The sequence below is a fragment of the Molossus molossus genome, unplaced genomic scaffold (assembly GCF_014108415.1).
Source record: "Molossus molossus isolate mMolMol1 unplaced genomic scaffold, mMolMol1.p scaffold_m16_p_8, whole genome shotgun sequence".
Taxonomy (NCBI): Eukaryota; Metazoa; Chordata; class Mammalia; order Chiroptera; family Molossidae; genus Molossus; species Molossus molossus.
In genome coordinates this window covers 57783915-57803388 of record NW_023425402.1, presented here as the reverse complement: position 1 = coordinate 57803388, position 19474 = coordinate 57783915, and the positions used below count along the sequence as shown (strand labels likewise).

The window sequence follows — 19474 nt, the reverse complement described above, 5'->3', positions numbered from 1 at the left end:
TTGAGTATGATTTATTACATTACAAATATTTCACCCTGGCCGGTTTGGCTCAGCAATAGAGCGTCAGTCCGTGGACCAATGAGTCCTGGGTTCGATTCTGACCAAGGGCACGTACCTCGGTTGTGATTGGTCCTCAGGCCTGGCCAGGGTCATGCAGGAGGCAACCAGTCAATGTGTCCCTCTTACTTCGACATTTCTCTCTCTCTCCTTTTGTTTCCCTCCCACTCTATCTGAAGAGAAATAGAAAAAATAGCCTCGAGTGAGGATTAAAAAAAATTTCTCCATACTGCACCATTCTCAATAGTGCACCTATTTTTTTAAGTACATTTGTTATATAAGACATACTTAGTTAAAATAAAATGCCTAATTTATTTATTCTAAAGGTCAAGATCTTTTTGATTTTTAAAGATGACAAGTAACTGAAGGACTACTAAAATAAAAGCACACAGAAAACAAAATCAGAAACTCTTTCCCTCTAGGGTGCTCACAGAGAGTTATTGGATCACTTTATATTATGTTATTTAAGGAGAGTTTACTGCTTCTCCCCCCCAATCATATCTTTTACACAAATAACCTACTTGCTCCCTGCCTACCCTCAACTACCAAGTGAAGACTATGAAACAAAAATATGGTTCGGGGAAATCAGTCACTAATGCCCATTGTTTTTATATTTACTGAAAGTGTGGATTCACCCTCTCTATCTTGTGAGTGTATAAGTGCTAAATAGAGTATCAATTTTCATGGGAGTCTGTAGTTTGCGAATAAACAGAACTAATTCCTAGTCTAATAGAGCCAAGAAAATCCACAATAGAAACACAAGGCCAACCCTAGAAGAACTGGCATGAAAGCTAAGCTCTGCAATAAAAAGATTGAGAAAGATTTCTATTAAACGTGTTAAGTCCTGTCCTGGTTTTCTAGGATGTTGGGATAAAGGAAGAGGAGAACCAAAACATAAGGTAACAGACTGCCCCTGTGCCATGTTCCTAGGCAATGGGGTCATAGGATCCCCCCCTCTTTTTTTCTTTTTTTTCGTTTTTACCACGTTAGATGGTCAAGCCGGCGGCAAACAAACACCACCACCTCTGACCAGGCAGCTCCAATGGGGGCAGGCGATGGTGGCCTGCATTGAGCTCCCTGCTGGCTCCTTCTGGCCGGACACTTTGTGCCAAAGAGAGCCCAGGGAAACAGACAGCAAAAGAGGGACGACGCAGATGTCATACACGTACAATCTTGATCATAATCTAACCAGAAAGGGGAGAGAAGGGGAGCAACGGCCCGCAGATCCCTGCCTGGGAGCCGCCGCAATGGAGCGGTCCACGGCGTGTGCGCGCACAGGTGCTTTAGGCCGGTGGCGCCGAGAGCTGTCGCGGCTGCCTCCCGGGTTCAGCAACCTTTCCAGCGCGCAGAAGCCCGGGCTGCTGCCGAGTCTGGGTAACACCCCCAGCCTGAGCCTTGAGAGGAAGATCCCAAGGAAAGGGCGCGAAGGGAGAACTAGGGGAGGGGAGGGAAGATGGGGGAGGGGAAGAGACCCATCTCGTCTTGAATTTCTCCTTCCAGAGCTCTTCTGGTGGGAACCTTTGATGGGTCCGTGCGCGCCTCCTACCCTCCACTCGGGGTGATCATCTCCCCTTCTCTCCAAGCTCTCCCCCACCCTCCCTTTTCTCCCCTCCCTCCTAGCCGCGTGCCTCCTCCCCTCCCCCTCGCCTCCTCCCCCTACAGCGGCAGTAGCAGTAGCCGCTTTAGCGGAGTCGGTGATGGGCAGAGAGCGCGCGCCGCGCAGCAGCTCGGGATCCACCGCCTTCCCCGCCCGCGGCTCCCTGCGCCCCCGCCGCCGCTATCTCCACCTCGGTGTCCCCCGGCTCCAGTCCCGAGCCTAGGACAGCGCCGCCGCCGCCCGGCCCTGCCTGCCGCCTGCGCCGCGCAACCCTCGCGTGCGCCCGGATGGCGCTTTTCTTCCAGGACCGGTGAGTAGCCTGGAGGGCGCAGGGGGTCGGGCGCCGAGGCTAAGCGCGGAGAGGTCTTTGCTTCAGGCTGTACCCCAAACCACCTGCTGTGATTCCTCAACCTCCAGGCAGGAGGTCTCGGGAGGGCTGCTCCGTGGTCCCTGAGGGGCTGTTTGATTTCAACTCCACCTGCTGGCAACCTGAACCCCCTCCCTCCCGGGCAGCTCGCGGTCTCGCCTCACTTCCAGCTCCTACACTGGCAGCAGCGGCGGATGGTCCCGACCCTCCCATTACCCCAAACAGGGTCCTCTCTGTCCTCACCGCCTCCGCGTTTCCCCCTTCTGATTTCCCGCTTCTGCCAGCACGCAAACGCCACCATCTGCCACTCTTCACCCGGTCTCGCACTGACAAAGCCTTCTCCACGAAGTCCGCTCGTGACCCACCTTCCCTTTTTCCAAAGCCTGGCCCGAGAGCCCCCACTGTCCCGCCGTATTCCTTCGCAAAGCAGTTGGTCCTCCCAGTGAATTCTGACCCCAATCCCTCGGCACCACGGTACCTCTGAAGCTTTTCTGACATTCGTCTCAGGAAATTGACACAGACACGCGGTGATCGGGCTTGTGTATAGTTACTTTGTGTGCCTCTCAGCACCTGGGCTGTTTAGGGTATAAGAAGGCATGAAAGAAGACAAAAACAAACCATTTGCGACTAAACTTTTTGTTATAGTTATTTTAAAGAGCACAGCCATTGACGTCTTTCATATTCGTTGTATTCATTCAGAGGCATTTTAGCTAGTAACAAGGAACGCCCCTATTTACCTGCAATTCCGGAATCGGTCTCAGTTCCAGGTTGAGAACCATGAACCTGACCGGGTGATGAATCTCCTTTAGCAACAACACGATCAAAAGCTCAACAACTCTTAAAAAGCTTTTTCTTGAAAGTGAATAGAGTAGCACCAAACTTATTCTTCGAAATCTTCTTTAAATTTGCAGTAAGCCAAAGCCCCTATTTTTCTTTAGGTTTAGTGGCTAAACGGAAGCATACAGTAGGATCAAAGACGCACTAAAAAGCTCCTGCACTGTCGTGGTGCTTCGGGTGTTGTGTAGCGTCTTAGCATCCAGTCTTTCTGTAGAAGTTTTCTTCCAGCAGCAGACCTTTCTTTTGAAACCATGTTTAACGTTTGGGTATTTCTAATTGGCTTGAGAGAAAAAGAGTTGTGTTCAGTGAATGAATATGATTACGGGAAATGAAGGAGTGAGCACAGGGGGAGACCATTTAAATACTAAAATGTGTACTCCTGATTCCCCATGTACTGAAATCTTAGAAACAAAACTACCCCCGCACAGTTTAATTAGTTTTTAAAATAATTGATTAAATTGTTAATTTCAGCACATTTTACTCTATAGAACCCTTGGTCAGAGAGCCTGTGTTCTAAGCACTGCAGATAACATATGCAGAAATATATGTCAGAAACTTTAAAAGGTGCCCTCATTTGAGTATGTGGTGTGTAAATAAAAATATCCTGCTAAATAATAATATTTTTGTTTTAAAGAATTTTAAGGAAGTAGGGATTAGATTGTCATTTTTGCTCTCACGGTTGACGGAGAGAGATGTATGTTTCCTCACCTTAAACGAGCAAGTTTCTGCCTATACAAGAAATAGAGAAGGAAAGTTGAGCTATTATCTAGAGAATTTGTCTAGTGAGGATTGCCTTAAAATTGTGCCTTCTACAATGTCAAGATTTTTAAAAAATTTTGTTTTAACTGCAACTATTTGAGTCTTGTTTCCCTTCTTTGTAGACATAGGCAAAAATGCAGTGACCAAGTCACTGACAAGGATTAGTTTGTAAATGTGGAGAACTGCATCCAAAGTCAGGAGGGGTTTAGGAGTGATAACTTTACTGTTGGTTTTCTGCATTCAGAAATTTTAGTTGGTAAATTTTAGTGCTTCATTAAGAAGAATATTCAAAACTTAGCATTTAACCTTACAATTACTGGAAATGGTCACACTGGTCATGCCAGGTGGATAGGTAATAGATAAGTTATGAGCTGAATGAAAAGATCATTTATTTTTTCTCTAAATGCTTCTATCATTTGGACAATAGTGGGAGTGCTTACTATATGCAATATGTCCAATTGTAATGAATCTGTATTGGAAAAATACATCCCGATTGAACAAAAAGGAAAGCAAGGAGCAATGCTGACTTTGATCAATTATTGCCCATAATTGTGAAAATAATGACTTCAAGACAACATATGCTCATAGAATGTTAATTAATGTCAAATTCTAAACAATGTCAGAAATTTCTCATTTCTTCTGTAAGAATGTATGCTTGGGTACATGCAATATTAAAATAGTCTCAGAATTGTCTGTCAGAATGGAAATAATCTGCAATAAATTATGGCAGAAATTTTTGTTAAGAACGTTTGGTGAGCCGGAACCCAAATTCTGCCTAAATTTAATGTCATTGTCATTATTAAGGCTCTGCAAAACAGCTAAATATAACACTTGGGAAACAAGTCATACCAATATGTCAATGGTATATCTTTGAATATCAGTAAGTTGTATCTTATAATGTGTATAATTATATGCCACCTAGAGGATGATATAGGTCTAAATTAAATGTTTGCAGTGGAAAGAGTAATATTTTTTTACTCTTTATCATTTTTATTTGACTTAATTGATCAATACAAGAGATCAGCCGTGAAGCCACTGGCAAGACGGTAAATTCTAAAGTACTTATTTCAACTTCACTTATTATATTTCTTGGAACAGGAATATATACACTTGTCACCAAAAAATGCTTAATTCTTTAAATTTACAATTACCCTATTTGCAGAAACTTGAGAATCATTCCAATTAAATGAAAAAAAAATGTTTTTAGTCTTACAATATAAAATCTTACAATACAATACAAAATAACATTTTTATAGCAACCAAAACCTTTAACCAAAAATTCAGAACTATAGTCTCATATGCTTAACAAAATGGTCACTTTTTAACTTAATTATCATGATTATTAACACTGGAAAATACAAACAGTGGGTCCTAAAACTAAGAAGACTAGCACTGGTACGGTTTTTCCCTTCTAGGTACTCATCGCTTTTATCTTGACTATTATTTTTATTTCTTCTATTCAAACACAGACAACTGCCCCAACATTAAAGAAAGTTAAAATGAACTTTGGGCATCTATATCGGTGATACTTGCTAAGATTTAAGAACTCGAACAATGAGAATCAGAAGATGACCTTGGTAAAGAGTAGTTTAAAATTGTGGAAATGATATAGTTATTTCACCAACAGACTGCTATTAGTTGACTGTTCCATGTGTAACCATTTCTTGACTTGTGTGTGGTGAAGGGGGTGGGCTGAGGAAGGGAAACCGGGCAAGGGAGAACCAGAAAGAATAAAAACCTGCGAATAATTGCTTAAATTCTTTACTCAAGTAAAAGTAACTAAATACAAGTTCCATTATTTTGGAATTTGGGATAACAACTATTTTCCAACTTGAATTAAAAAAAGAAAGTCTTATTTGCCGCAATAAAAATACAATTTTAAAAATGAAGTGATGCATTTGTTTCATTTAGTAAAATCCAGACATTATAGGCAAACTATCTTATGTAAACTAATAGACATAAATAAAATTCTAGACAAATTAAAAACAAAATCTTGAAAGAAGGAAAACAAACATACATACATACGCCTAAAATTACAGTATTAGGTAAAGAGCTAAGTGATTTATTATCTTATGAAGGCAAGAAGATTCAGTGGAGCGCTCATTAATATTTTCATAGCTTAAGCTATATCTCATATTTTCCTATTTATATTTGTTGATGTATTATTCAATTTTTAATTGATTATTGCATTTTTATTTACAAATTTAGAAGAGTTTGTATATTCTAAAATGCTTTGACTTTTATGAATTCAAAATAATCTGGAAATTATACTTGTAAGTATAGTATTACATAAATGTTTACAGATGGTTTTGTTTTCTATTACTATTGTGTAGTGGAAGTAATATTACCAAAAAAATTCTCAAAGAGCAAACAAACAATGATTATTTGAAAAGTAGCATGATGATTCAACCAAAGTTTTACAACAATGCTATCACTCTCATAAGATTATATCTCATGTAAAATTAAAATTTCCATTGGAAAGAAACATTTAAATTCTATGATTTTTACATGGATAGTTATGAAAATCATTTTTATTTCTTTATCTGCAAATAAAATGCTTTGCATTCTTAATAAAAGAAATTACAGAATTTAGACATTGATTAGAAGATGTAGAGGGTGTTCCATGTATATCATTTTGCTAATAACTTAGTTTCTTAAGTAGTTACTAGAAACAGAATTAGAATTCAGGTCTCTTGACTTCATACTGTATGTCTTTCTATGAAATGGTATCAACCTTGGCCAGTTTGGCTCAGCAGTTAGAGCGTCGGCCTACGGACCAGAGAGTCCTGGGTTTGTTTTCACTGAGGGCACATACCTCTGTTGCAGTTTGTCCCTGACCCCAGTTGGGGTCATGTGGGTGGCAACCACTCGATGTGTCTCTCTCACGTTGATGTTTCTCTCTCACTCTTCCTCCCTCTCTCCCTTCTGCTCTATCTGAAAATAAATGCAAAAAAAAAAAAAAAAATATATATATATATATATATATATATATATATATATCAGTTTTACCCTTCATTTTATTTTAAGAAGGTTTTAAGGGAAAAATCAATCTGTATTAAAGATAAATGAAAATAAAATAAAATAAATATTGGTTCCTTCCTCAGGGAATGCCTATTCCTATCACCATATAGTGAAAGTAATCTTTTTATTATTTATTTATTTATTTATTTATTTATTTATTTATTTATTGTTGACAGTATTACAGATGTCCCCCATCCCCCATCCCTCTTTTCTCCCCTCCACCCAACCCCTGCCCACCCCAGGTCTTCCCCACACTTGTTTGTGTCCATGGGCTATTGTATATATGCATATATGTTCTTTGTTCAATCTATTCCCATCCCCACCCACTCACCTCTTTTCTGAGATCTATCAGTCTGTTCTATGCATCCATGCCTCAGGACCTATTTTGTTCATTAGTTCCACATATATGTGAGATCATGTGATATTTGTCTTTCTCTGACTGGCTTATGTCGATTAACAATAATCTCCAGGTCCATTCATGCTGTCACAAAGAATAAGAGTTCCTTCTTTTTCGGAGCTGCATAGTATTCTATCATGTAATCTTTTTTTTTTTTTTTTTTAATCCTCACCCGAGTTTTTCCATTTTTTACTCAGATAGAGCGGGAAGGAGAGAGAGGAAGAGAGAGAAACATCGATGTGAAAGGGACACATCGAGTGGCCGCCACCCACACGACCCAACCAGGGCCGGAGACAAACTGCAGCCAAGGTACATGCCCTTAGCGGGAACCGAACCCGGGTCTCTCGGGACCGCAGGCTGACGTTCTAACCGCTAAGCCAAACCGGCCAGGGCTATCATGTAATCTTTTTATGCTCATTCTTTCTCACCTTCAGGTTAAAGCTTGGGAAATATTTTACAAATTTAACTGTCATTTATTCATTTAAAAAGCCTTACATATTTTTGCTTAATATTTATTATAAATTCTTCACCAACCATACAGTGTTAGTTTCTTTCATGATAATTGTATGGCATAGACACTTCCATTTTAACTTTTAATAGACAGTTGATTGAGAAATAGTCCTAAAAACAGATTTTGGTTTCCGTAAGCAAAACAGTGGAAATAAACTTATAGTTTCTTATAGTTTCATCTCTATGCAAATTTATTTTTTTTGTCACCAAAAAAGAAAGTTTGTGTATCCATGTGTTTTGTTTTTTGTTTTTATCACCATAGTCCGTGTATAGATCAGGTCGTCAGGGAAGATAAATTTGTTTCACAAATTTCCAAGGTCATAATTAAAAATCCTGGCACTTTTAGCTTTCGCTTCACTGATGCCCAGACAGATCAGTGAAAGCGAATGACTAAATCAGTGGGGAACCGTCATCGTTAATGGGTAAAAAATAAACTTTCAAGTGTATTCTTGGTGATATGGCTCCTCAGTGTCGTCCAAGAAGAGTAACATGGTAAAATAGATTGATGTCTACACTGAATACTACATTGTTTAAGTGATCTGTGTTGATGGAAGTTAGGGGGCTCTGTGATCTTGGACTGTGGTGTGGCTGCTTCAGAAGCAGAAGAGGACACTTTGTCTTAGGAAGTGACCTTCTTTAAACCAGTTAGGATGTAGATTTAACTGAAAGGAGGACTACATCTCTAAGGCTCCCATAACCTAATTTCTTTGGAGTGTAATTCAGCTTCCACTTATTGAGGGCCTCCTACCTGGCAAGATCTGAAGTGGTGACTATACACACCAGGATGAATATAGTACAGGTTGGGACCTCCAGCAGCTTACAGTATAACTGGAGAGACAGATAAGAGCACACAGAAAGGAGTGATGGGACACCAGCTGGCATTAATCTAGGGCAGCCATCATGTTACTGAACAAGGTGTCCAGAGAAAAACAAAAAAGACTACAACTTACTCTTCATATGCCTTGCCAAATGGATGGCGGTATGCCATGACTAAGTGTTGGCACAAAAATAACCTATTTTTTTAAAATAGCATATGTTTACAATGCCTTCCATATTAATTTTAGCTCTGACAGAATGTTCTTTTGACAGTGCAGGGACCTATTATTGTGAATGGATATAGAATGTCCCACACTAAGGAAACCAGCAGCTATTCAGTTGTAGTTCATAGGGTTTTTATCTTATTATTATTTAACAAATGTTTTTTCTTTATTGATTCTAGAGAGACAGGAAGGGAGAGGGAGAGAAAGATAGAAACATTGATGAGAGAAAACATCAGTTGGCTGCCTCCTGCATGCCCCAAACTGGGGATCAGTCCCACAAACCAGGCATGTGCCCTGACCAGGAATTGAACCGGCGACCTCTTGGTGCATGGGTCGATGCTCAACCATGGAGCCACACAGGCTGGGTTCATAGGGTCATTTTAAAAGAAAATATAACTAATTTTACATTTTTTAACACAGGTTTGAAATATCAATTTTGTCTTTTAAGAAACCTAAATCTTTAAGGTATGTTAAAAAGAATAGAGAAGAGGGAATAAATAGAGGCAGCAAACAATATTTGTAGTATTTATTTAACAATGACAAGTTCATAGACTGCTTTAACAAAATATATTTTGATTTGAACAGGTTATTGTAAATGTCTGTATATTCCATTTATGCTGATAATGAATATTTATTAAGTAGGTATGACTATATGATACAGAGGGCCATAGAGCTGTTAATGACAGTGATAATGATAATAGTGATTTCACTGCCTTGACCTGTAGGAAACAAGTATTTCAATAGCTAATCCCTGCTGACTTACAAGGCCCAGGAAAGGTCTTAAATAATTGATTTATTATTTAAGACCTCTAAGTTAAGCATGAATAATTGATTCTAGTCCTTGTATTGAAGGGCCTGCATGAAGGCTGTCAATCTAACTTGTCTTATTTGTCTATGTCAACAGCCTGGTGGCATTTGTCTGTCCCACTGAATGGTAAGCATTGGTTTCAGAAATGGGAGGGGGGAAAGCAGGCAGAGGTGTTGATAGGTACTTCACATGGAAAATTCAGAAACTGGGGACATCCCCTGCTGTTTCTGATACATTGCTTGTTTCGATTAAGGGGAATATAGATCAAACCGTGGTCAGAGCTGTCCGGAGGGAAATGGCAGATTCATGAGGGAATTAAATTTAGGACACTTGCAACAATTTGGAAGAACTATTTTTTCATGTAAATCGGAGATGCCACAGGAGCCAGGCAAGCTGACGGCTTGAATATACAATTTCCGTTTGATAAGTGTGTTTATAGGACCCTGTCTCATATTGTTAGACATTGAGTCTGAGTTGACTCACCTCAAAGTTAACATGGTAGGCCAGACAATCATAAAGTGCCCATGGGTATGGAGTTCAATTTTGACAAGAGGTTAGTAGCAAACTAATAGCTGTTCCTCAGAAGATGTGTACCTCATAGGGGTGTACCCCTATGTTAGGGAAATAACCAGTCCAAAGCCTCAAAGGGTGAAGGCTGTCTCCCTTTTTCAGAGTTTAGTCACAGAAACTTGTGTCTCACAGGTTTATTAGGGATATGGGGTCCCAGATGTAGAGAGTGTGCTACAGCTTACTGGACAGCTTCAAAACAGTGTGTATTGGTTTGGGCGTCAAAGGATGCTAATTTTTGGATTAGCTGAAATGAAGGTGTAAATGTCCAAGTAAGGCACATATTGTCTTTAGTACCAAAAGATTCCTGTGAGGTGTTGAGCATCTTTTTTGTTGGTTGGAGTCGAATAGAAGGCAGTTTTTCTTTTACTGCCACAGGGCTTGAACATTTCAAATCTCGATAAATGTATTTGACAAGCAAAACCCTGATTTGTCCAGGTTTATCAGCCACCCCAGCTAGTAGACACATAACACCACAGTCAAGGCATTGCTAAGGGAAACTTCTGACTTTGTCATCAACAGAAAATCATGAGGTAGTTAAAGCTTTGCACAGTAGAGGGTAGAGGCATGCATACTACACACCTGACTGATGGCAACTGGCAGAGGAATTTAGGTACCTCTGGAGATAACCTTTAGTAATTTTGGGAGTTACTACACATGTCTATTGGTGACCATGAAACGTGAGTTGACATTTATCCTCAGGAGCCAATAGTAGAAAAGAAGACATTGACACGTCTTAGATAGTATACCAAATGTTGAGTCTGGCAATGGATTCAGTTATAAAAACTGTTGATGATAATCCATCCTTAGCTTCTAGTCCTCAGTATTTTTCACAGGTCCCACTGGGCTGTTATATTAAAATACAGCATCTCTTGTTACCTGTGTTGTCTTCAAGCCTGTAATTGGGGCTGTGGTTTACTTTTCTCCTCCCAGGATTTTATACTGTTTCTGTTGGACCGTCTGGGAAGAAACAGAGAGAAGACTAGAAAGTGATTTACATGTTCCATTAGCATTTCCCTACATGTTGCCTTTCCCAGTTGGGATTATCTTCTCAGGCACTTAATGAGTGATAAAATATAAGCATATAACACATTAATTCCTACTACATAATCAGATGTAGAAACAACAAAAATAGTACACTAAATTGTCCTAAAGTTGTCCATCTATAAGATCATGTTAACTTGCCTTTCCCACTGTGAATTCTGCCTACACCCTGCTAGCTGAACCTGAGTGTCCTATAATTCCAGATAAGAGAACAACTTGGGCATCCACATTCAACATGTCCATAAAAGTTAGATTCCTTCTCCTCCCTGAAATTCTCCAGCATACTTAGGTGGGTGCTTACGACCTTTGATCCCTATTGAAGATAGGGATACCTTGTCTTCTAATCATGTTTCTCTTTAAATTATAGGTCAAGGTGAAGGGGCAGAGAGGAATCAGAGAGCAAGAAAAGAGAGGCTTCATATGTATTTTCAGTTTCAAGCAATGTGGCAATGGCTTATGGGATAACCAAATGATCTTTGAGTATTTTTGGCTCACTCAATACTCTGTATGGAGGAGCAAGGTCCTCCTGACTGACACCAACTATGTCAGCCTCGGGAATCCCTGGACTTCAGAACTATAGCCCCATTGCTTTTTTGCCTGGACCATGGAACATGTGACTTTTGACTGATTTCATTTTGGCTCACACAGTGGTGACCTTCAAGGCATTCACCTTACTTTGCGGCATTTGCTTTTCCATTGTCTAGATAACATCTTTTAAGTTCTTGATAGTTTGAACATCAGGGCTGGGGGAGTTTTCTTGCCCAATGGTGATGACCTTAAGAATTTATCTAGCCCTTCAGTGTGGTTCCATGGATTGAGCATCATCCCCATGGAGTGAGAGGTCCCAGTTCGATTCCCGGACAGGATACATGCCTGGGTTTCAGGTTCGATGCCCAGTAGGGGGCGTGTAGGAGGCAGCTGATCGATGTATTTCTACCACATAGATGTTTCTAGCTCTCTCTAAAAATATGTTTTTCATGTAGGTTTCTTGGGGTCTCTTTCTCATTCTTTAGTCAGTCAACTTCAACAGAATTCTAAACTCGGTCCAGGTCAGTAAGAGCTCAGATGCTAACCAAGGCCTCATCTACGTTTTCCACAGGAAGTTTTTTGACTCAGGATAATCTCCCCAGAGAGCCAATGCTCCCTTAGAGCAGCGGGAATTCACTGTAAACAACTCAGAGATTTTACTGGCATGACACAGTGAAGGAGAGGTTTAGCCATTAGACATACTTATTATTGGCCATTATTTCTTAACAAATAATATGCTCCATACCTACTCCTTTCCCATGTGAACCAGTCCAACTTTTTTTTTTTTTTATCCTCACCTGAGGACATTTTTGCATTTATCTTCAGATAGAGTGGGGGGGGGGTGTGTGTGTGAGAGAGAGAAACATCGATATGAGAGAGACACATCAACTGGTTGCCACCCACACAGCTCCAACAAGGGCTGGGAACAAACTGCAACCGAGGTACGTGCCCTTAGCGGGACCGAACCTGGGACTCTCTGGTCTGCGGGCCAACGCTCTAACTGCTGAGCCAAACAAACCAGCCAGGGTAACCAGTACAACTTTTAATGATTCACCTGGTCTATGGTCATGGAGTGCCCCCTTTCACACTGTGTGTATGTGCACATCTCTAACAGTTGTCTGGAATGGAGAGCACCCTTCTGCCTACCCAGCATTGCAGATCTTAGTACTGAGTTGTAACTAGTGCTGAAGATCAGAGGCTGGTCATCAGATTGGCAAGGAAGTTCTTCCACCCAGAAGAGAATGAGCAACAGAACAGCATTTTGCATTTGTATTCTATCTATTTCTTGTTACTTATCCTGCACTGACCTCCTCAATTTCTCTTTATTAAAAAGCAAAAGACATGGAGGCCCATTTATTTATTGCCCAGTGGACTGTATAATTTTCTACTGACTCCCATAGACATCCCTCAGATTGCACTGATGGACCTGTGTGGCCCTCATTCTTCCTTCTCCAGGAAGAAAGCAATGTCTTCAGCATCCCATCGTCCTCACCAACATTACCAGAACTGCTGAAGTGTCTGAGATGTTACTCTGCTTTTAAACTGACACGAAAGCCTGCCACAGATTCTCGGGTGCTGGTAGAAGACATTAGACTCCTGGATCAGAGGTGAAGGACAATTTGTTATTCACAAAAATGGCAGTGGGAACAGTATCTGGTGTTTGCACTGGTTCTCAATTTCCACAAGGCAACATGAAGCAGACCAGATCATATCTACACATTGTAAGAAAGGGAATCTAAATTCAAAAAATGCCAGTCTTTTTTAATGGATGGTAAGCATGCTTCCCTTTGCGCTGGAAAGAGATGCTGTTTCTATCTTCCAAGGCTCTTTGCTTTATAAACATCTTTTTAAAAATAGTTTAGAACAAAAGTAGCCAGTGCTTCTTTTATAAGATGTGCAGAAATGTGAGAGACTCCTGGGAAATTGGTTTCCAACAATGACAAAGGACTTCAATAAATGCTTGTTTTGGTAGGTTCCTTATCCATGATATGATACATGTTCATCCTTGCTGCTTCCTGATAATGGAATGCTTTAACCACGTGAGAACTGAGATTGATGAATCTCTCACTAAGAAAGAAACCAAGAAGGAAACTTTTAAAGTGAATATTTTGTATTTAAAGTGTATCATTAGATTCTTAATTAGTCACTCCCAACCTTATAAGTTACAGTGTAAGGCAGATTAAAGAATTGAGAATTTTCATGCCAGGAAGTTAACATTTGAGCCTAAACCACAGGATATAAGAAATGTCTATTTGGTGTAATTATAGAAGATTGTCAATAAAAGTAAATAAACAAAAATCAGATGGATATATATTCATGTTTCCCCTTGGCCTTAATATTTCTCCAATACTTTACAGTTTGAAAGGTACTTGAACTTGTTCCAATAATCAAAGGAAAAAAGTTCATCACTATTTTATTTTGCTTTCTTGTATACTTTTTCTTCAAGACTGAGCAGCACAGCTGTTATCTTCTCTAATAGAATATCCCCTACACGCAGGCTGGGACACATGCCCTTTCTCTGTATTGGTGTAATATGCAAGCTTATTTGTACCAGATTATGACCTTACAACATCACACTGGTTTGATATTTTTATATGTGTTTCCCCCACTGCATTACTCTGAAACTGGTTGCTTATGCGTCTTCACATTCCTAGTGCCCACCTCCCCAACTAATGCATGAAGGATACTCAATAAATACTTGTAAAGGTGAACTTAAAGTAACAATGTTGAACTCACCATAATATGGTTTAGAAAATTATGCCCCCAAAATAATAACTGAATGGAAGATGTGTAAGATATGTGAGCTAGAATAATCTTTAGGCATTCTCAATGACCTTTGTTTAGTTACAGCCATGTAAATATCCAAATTCTGATGCCCCTTGCTAGTTTTGTGAAATCTTGAAGCATTTAACAAGACTTCATGTTTATAGTGAAACCTCAAAATATTATATTGCTTATATACTCTTAGAAACGGAGGATTGGGTGACAAAATGAAATGCAAGGCTTTCTTTAATTTTCAGGGTCTAGGAGTCACATATTTATATCATCCAGAGTGGACTTCTCTTCCAACTCTAGGTCAGAAATGTCGGAGCCTCTGATGTCGCTCCTTTACCAAAGAGGTAGACTGAAGGTACAAATGCTTCTATTTCACCTTTTGCCCTTAGGCACAGAAGTTCTTACTGCATTTCTTTGTCATACTGTTTTTCTTCCTTCTGATGTTCAATGACTGCTGCTTGTGCTGCCTGTCTTGGCAGTTTCAGTCACCACCGTGCCTGACTGTTATTGCTGTTACAACCAAGACTGCCAACCCCAGTCCGGTGCACTACTCCCTCTCTTTTTCTTTTCTCTAATTCTCCACTTTCTTCTTCATTCTATTGCTACTTGTGTTCTAAAAACAACAGAAACCGTAAGCAGCACGTCTTTCTGTAAGGGAGAGCTCCCTTTCTGTGCAGGGAACTCGAAGGGTGGGGTGAAATAAGGGGCTCTGTGTCTGCGGGTTGTTCATGGGCTGGCTGCGTCTTCGGTTCGAGGCCTGTGTTCTCCTGGGTTTAGCAAGAGACATTTTGGAAATTTGAGAATTCTGAATTCTTGAATTTGGACTAACTGAATTTTCACTATTTCTCTCATAGGCAGGTCTTTGGTAACCATTGTGTCCCTATGTTGCCTTGTTGTTTTAATAGCAACATTTAAAAAGGAATAGTGTAGAATGAACAAAATACATGTGTCATTTAGGAGAATGAAAAGGTTGGAGTGAAGCAGATACAAGACAAATAAGGTTTCATGGGAGGCATGGGAGGCATGGAAGGTCAGGAAATGACTTTGGCTTGTTAGGAGCATGAAAATGGCAAGCTTCACAAGAAAGGAAAAGATGAAGCTATTGAACGGTGGAACCTAAAAATAATGTAAAGGGAAGAAGGGATAAAACAACAAGTTATAGACTGATAAAGACAACTGTTTACTTATGTCAGCTATTTTCAACCACTGTGCCCCAAGAGGCACACCGGTGTGCTGCAAGAAATTTTAAAATATGCAATTCCTGACTATTTCGTCAGGGGCACTGACCTCTTTTCCCTTAGACTGTCAAATTAGAAAAATGACAACAGCCAACACAACAACAGCAGTCTGTTGTGAATGAATCAAAATTATACTTTTTTTTTTTGCCAGATCAACAAAAAAATATGTCTTTTAGTGTGCCACAGAATTTTAGAAATTAGTTTATGTGTGCCATGAGATGAAAAAGATTAAAAATCACTGACCTATGTCATAGCCGGGCTCCATGGAAACACTGCATTATTTTTATAGAAGAAAAGTGTAGATCTGTGATTAGACATAACTGGGTTAATATTCCCACCAGACTATGAACTAGCTGAGAGACTAAAGTAAAATATCTTTAAGACTCTTTTTTCCATTATGTAAAAACTTTGCATGACTGTTGCGAATGTGGAATTAGATAATATATAGAAATCCCTAAAATACTGAATGGCACTGTAAATTCTCATTCGGTAAATATGTTTTCTCCATACTTCATGATTTGAAAAGACATAATCATTTCGTCTTGTAACAGTAAAATGAGTGTATTTTCCAATTATATATTTAGCAGGTGACATTCACTCTTTGTGCCATCTGGGAAATTTTGGACTTTTCAGAATATCACATGGCAATGCAGGAAGTAATATATAACAAGCACAAAAGAATTAATAGTAATCATACTTTCCATAAAAAAATTAAGCAAAAAGGGAAAATAAATTTTATACTTCAATCATTATTAGGTTAGTGTCGTATAAAATTTTCCTCCAAGAATTAAAACTCATGAACTGAAGGATGAACAAAGCTGGAAAGAATGTATATCCCACCCTAACAATAAGAAAACCAGGTGAACTACAAAATCATAATTTTTCTTGAACCATCAGAAAACTGAGTTCCTAGGGCAAGCACATATCCAGAACTGGTAATTCACGGGTAAATCCCGTGAATCTAGACTGAGAAATGGGTCATGGGGTTGTGTCATATGTGGCAGAGAACAAAAGAACACCTGGCCACTACAAGTGGCTAAAAAGTAAATCACCTAAAATTTTAACAAATTGCTGAAGGCTGAATGTAAGCGGAAATAATAGTATAGAATCTCTAGTGACCCCCTGACACAAGGGGAGTTTGACCTCAGTCACCAGTGCTTTTATGTGGATCCACATTAGGTACTTATGAGAAATATTGGAAGCAGGGTGAGAGACAAAGGCCAGCTTCCCTCGGTACTGTAGGTGCAGAGTAGAGGATTGGCCACCATAGTAGGCAAAGCACACAATCCCAGTCTTTTTATACCCCAGGCCACATTCTAAGCACAAAGCAATTCTATAAGAATATGAAGTCTTTGGTGCACTGAAGCTCTACTTCTAACTAAAATAACTCAATGTCCCAAACTAATGGTCTTGAAGTAGACAAAGCATGTCCTATTTTCCAGACATAAATAATTTTCACCAGTCTCAATTGTTTTACACTTTTTGTTTGGCATTTAGTAAAAAAAATAAGCTATACAAAAATGTGATGAAAAAACTATCCATTGTCAAGAGTCAAAACAATGGAGAAAACCAAACTTAGAGATGACCCAGGGTTGAAATGATCAGACAGGGACTTTAATAAAACTATTTATCATTAATATGTTAAAGGACCTAATGGAAAAGGTGAACAATATACATGAACAGATGGAGAATATCAGCATAAAAATAAAAATTATAGGAAAGATTCAAATAGAGATTCTAGGAATAAAATGAAATGTTAAAACAAATTCCTTCAATTTTCTTATTAGTAGACTCAGTATTGCTGGGAAAAAAATCTGTAAACCTGAAGACAGGTCATTAGGTATTAGCCAAAGCTGGAGGGAAAAAAAAGACTTATAAAAGGAAAACAAAAAGAAATCACTCTAGAGCATCCACATGTCCTGGGACAATATGAAATTGTCTGTAATAGTTGTAATTAGAATTCTAGAAGAGAGAGAGAACAAAGCAGAAGAAATATTTGAAGAGATAAGAGAAAGTTTCCTACAAAAACAGTCAGTGGGCCCGGCCGGTGTGGCTCAGGGGTTGAGCATCGACCCATGCACCAAGAGGTTGCTGGTTCAATTCCCAGTCAGGGCACATGCCCCGGTTATGGGCCAAATCCCCAGTAGGGGGACATGCAGGAGGCAGCCAATCGATGGTCTTTTTCATCGATATTTCTATGTCTCTTCCTCTCCCTTCCTCTCTCTCTAAAATCAATAAAGGAAAAAAAAAATTAAAAACAATGGAAAAATATCCTCAGGTGAGGATTAACAAAAAAAGATTATCGGTCACCATCAACTGCACACTACTTTAAAAAATATTTGTACCATAGTAACTTACAAGAAAGTATAACTTTGACTCCAGTATATGTAGTATACATTAAAAGCTTAGTTATGTGACTTAAATTTTGGGGGGAAATTGAATGTTGCTCTAGGGTAGCTGGTTAAAAATTTAGCTAGTTCCAGGTACCAAGTGTGCAAGGTAAATGGGTGAAGTGGGTCAGAGCTAAGACAACAGGTCGTGGTGGGAAGTGGAGTAATGGAGGTGATTGGTCTCATCGAGACAATGGTGATACTCAGATCAGTTTTTCAGGCCCAAGTTTTTTTGCAAAGTGTTTCTTACAGGACAGTGATGGATGTACAAATGGAGAGGAAAGTATTTGGGAAATTTTACAGGAAGTTGAAAGTAATTTGTCTCAAATCTAATCATAGAAAACATAGGTTTATATTTTTGTCTTTCTTATTCCTTTTTGCCTAATTTATTTGTAATTACATTTTAGAAAACTATTGATTCATGAAGAATAGAACATTTAAAAATAAAATTAGTGCTTCACTGCAACTCGTTTGAAAAGCACTGGTCCCTAGGCATTCAAACTAACTAAATAAAAATAAGACAAGTACAATAGATCTGTGACCAAACTTGGCCTTGGCTTTCCAATTTCCAAGCTTGCCTTTAGATACTCTAAAATTGAGACCTGTGCACCAGGAATACATAGTTCTCACTTCGTTTTCAGTCTACATTGAACCCTATGGAATTTAAAATAAGAATATTATGGAAAATCCAGTTCATGACATTATGCAGGGTCCTTTTATAATGATCTGCAGAAGAAATGTTTCTCACACTTTATTTTTCAGAGGAGTCATACTGATCTTATTACTGATCCTATTGAATTTATAATTCTCTCTTTAATGGTTGCTAAGGGGCTTGGAGCCAAAATTCTATCCATAATAATTATCAAAAGGCTTGTGGTATATTATTTAAATTATGTGATTTAATTTATGAAGGATTTTGCTTAATCTCATGTCTCCTACCTATTTGGCCAGCAAATTATTCTTTTCTCATAATACACTTAAATTTGTAGCAAAGTAAGGAAAAACTAGAGAGATAATATGTAGTAGGGAGGGAAGGAAGGATGGCAGGAAGGCATATACTCAAATATGCTTCTATATTGCTTGTTAAATATCTGAATAAATCTGAAGTACATTACCTCTTTATTATACTCTCATTGATACCTAGTGACAAAGATTCTGTGAAAAATATGCTAGAAAGGTCAATGTTAAAATGAATGTATTAGGGGGAAATTTACTATAATTTTCTATACATGAAAGTGGCAGTACAATTTCTTTCCTTCATTCAGAACTAGCTGTTCTTAACCAGGTGTGAATCTGAGAGTGACTTCATTATTGTTTCCATGTTCCTGCGTTTTCACAGTGTTTCAGTTTCCTGAATTAAGCCAGGCCCTCTGTAACCTCACAGATAACAGCATCCCACTGAGATAATATGCTTTCATTCCTAATGGCAACCTGAGGAGAAGATGAACAGCACGTATTATTACAGCAGTTGTATGGAAACTTCAGGCCAGATTCACATCCAGTAAAACTTGGTGCAACGGTTTTATGATTCCCAGAAAG

The 19474-nt window shown here is 39.1% G+C and overlaps 1 protein-coding gene across 1 annotated transcript in view; it reads left to right on the top strand.

The window, feature by feature from the left end:
• Window positions 1-1723: 1723 nt before the first annotated feature.
• The window catches only part of FUT9 (fucosyltransferase 9), a 161241-nt gene continuing 143490 nt past the window's right edge, over window positions 1724-19474 (top strand). Inside the window, exon 1 of the mRNA XM_036249310.1 lies at window positions 1724-1964. The gene's annotated coding sequence lies outside the window, so the exon portion shown is untranslated. The remainder of the gene's footprint in view (window positions 1965-19474) is intronic.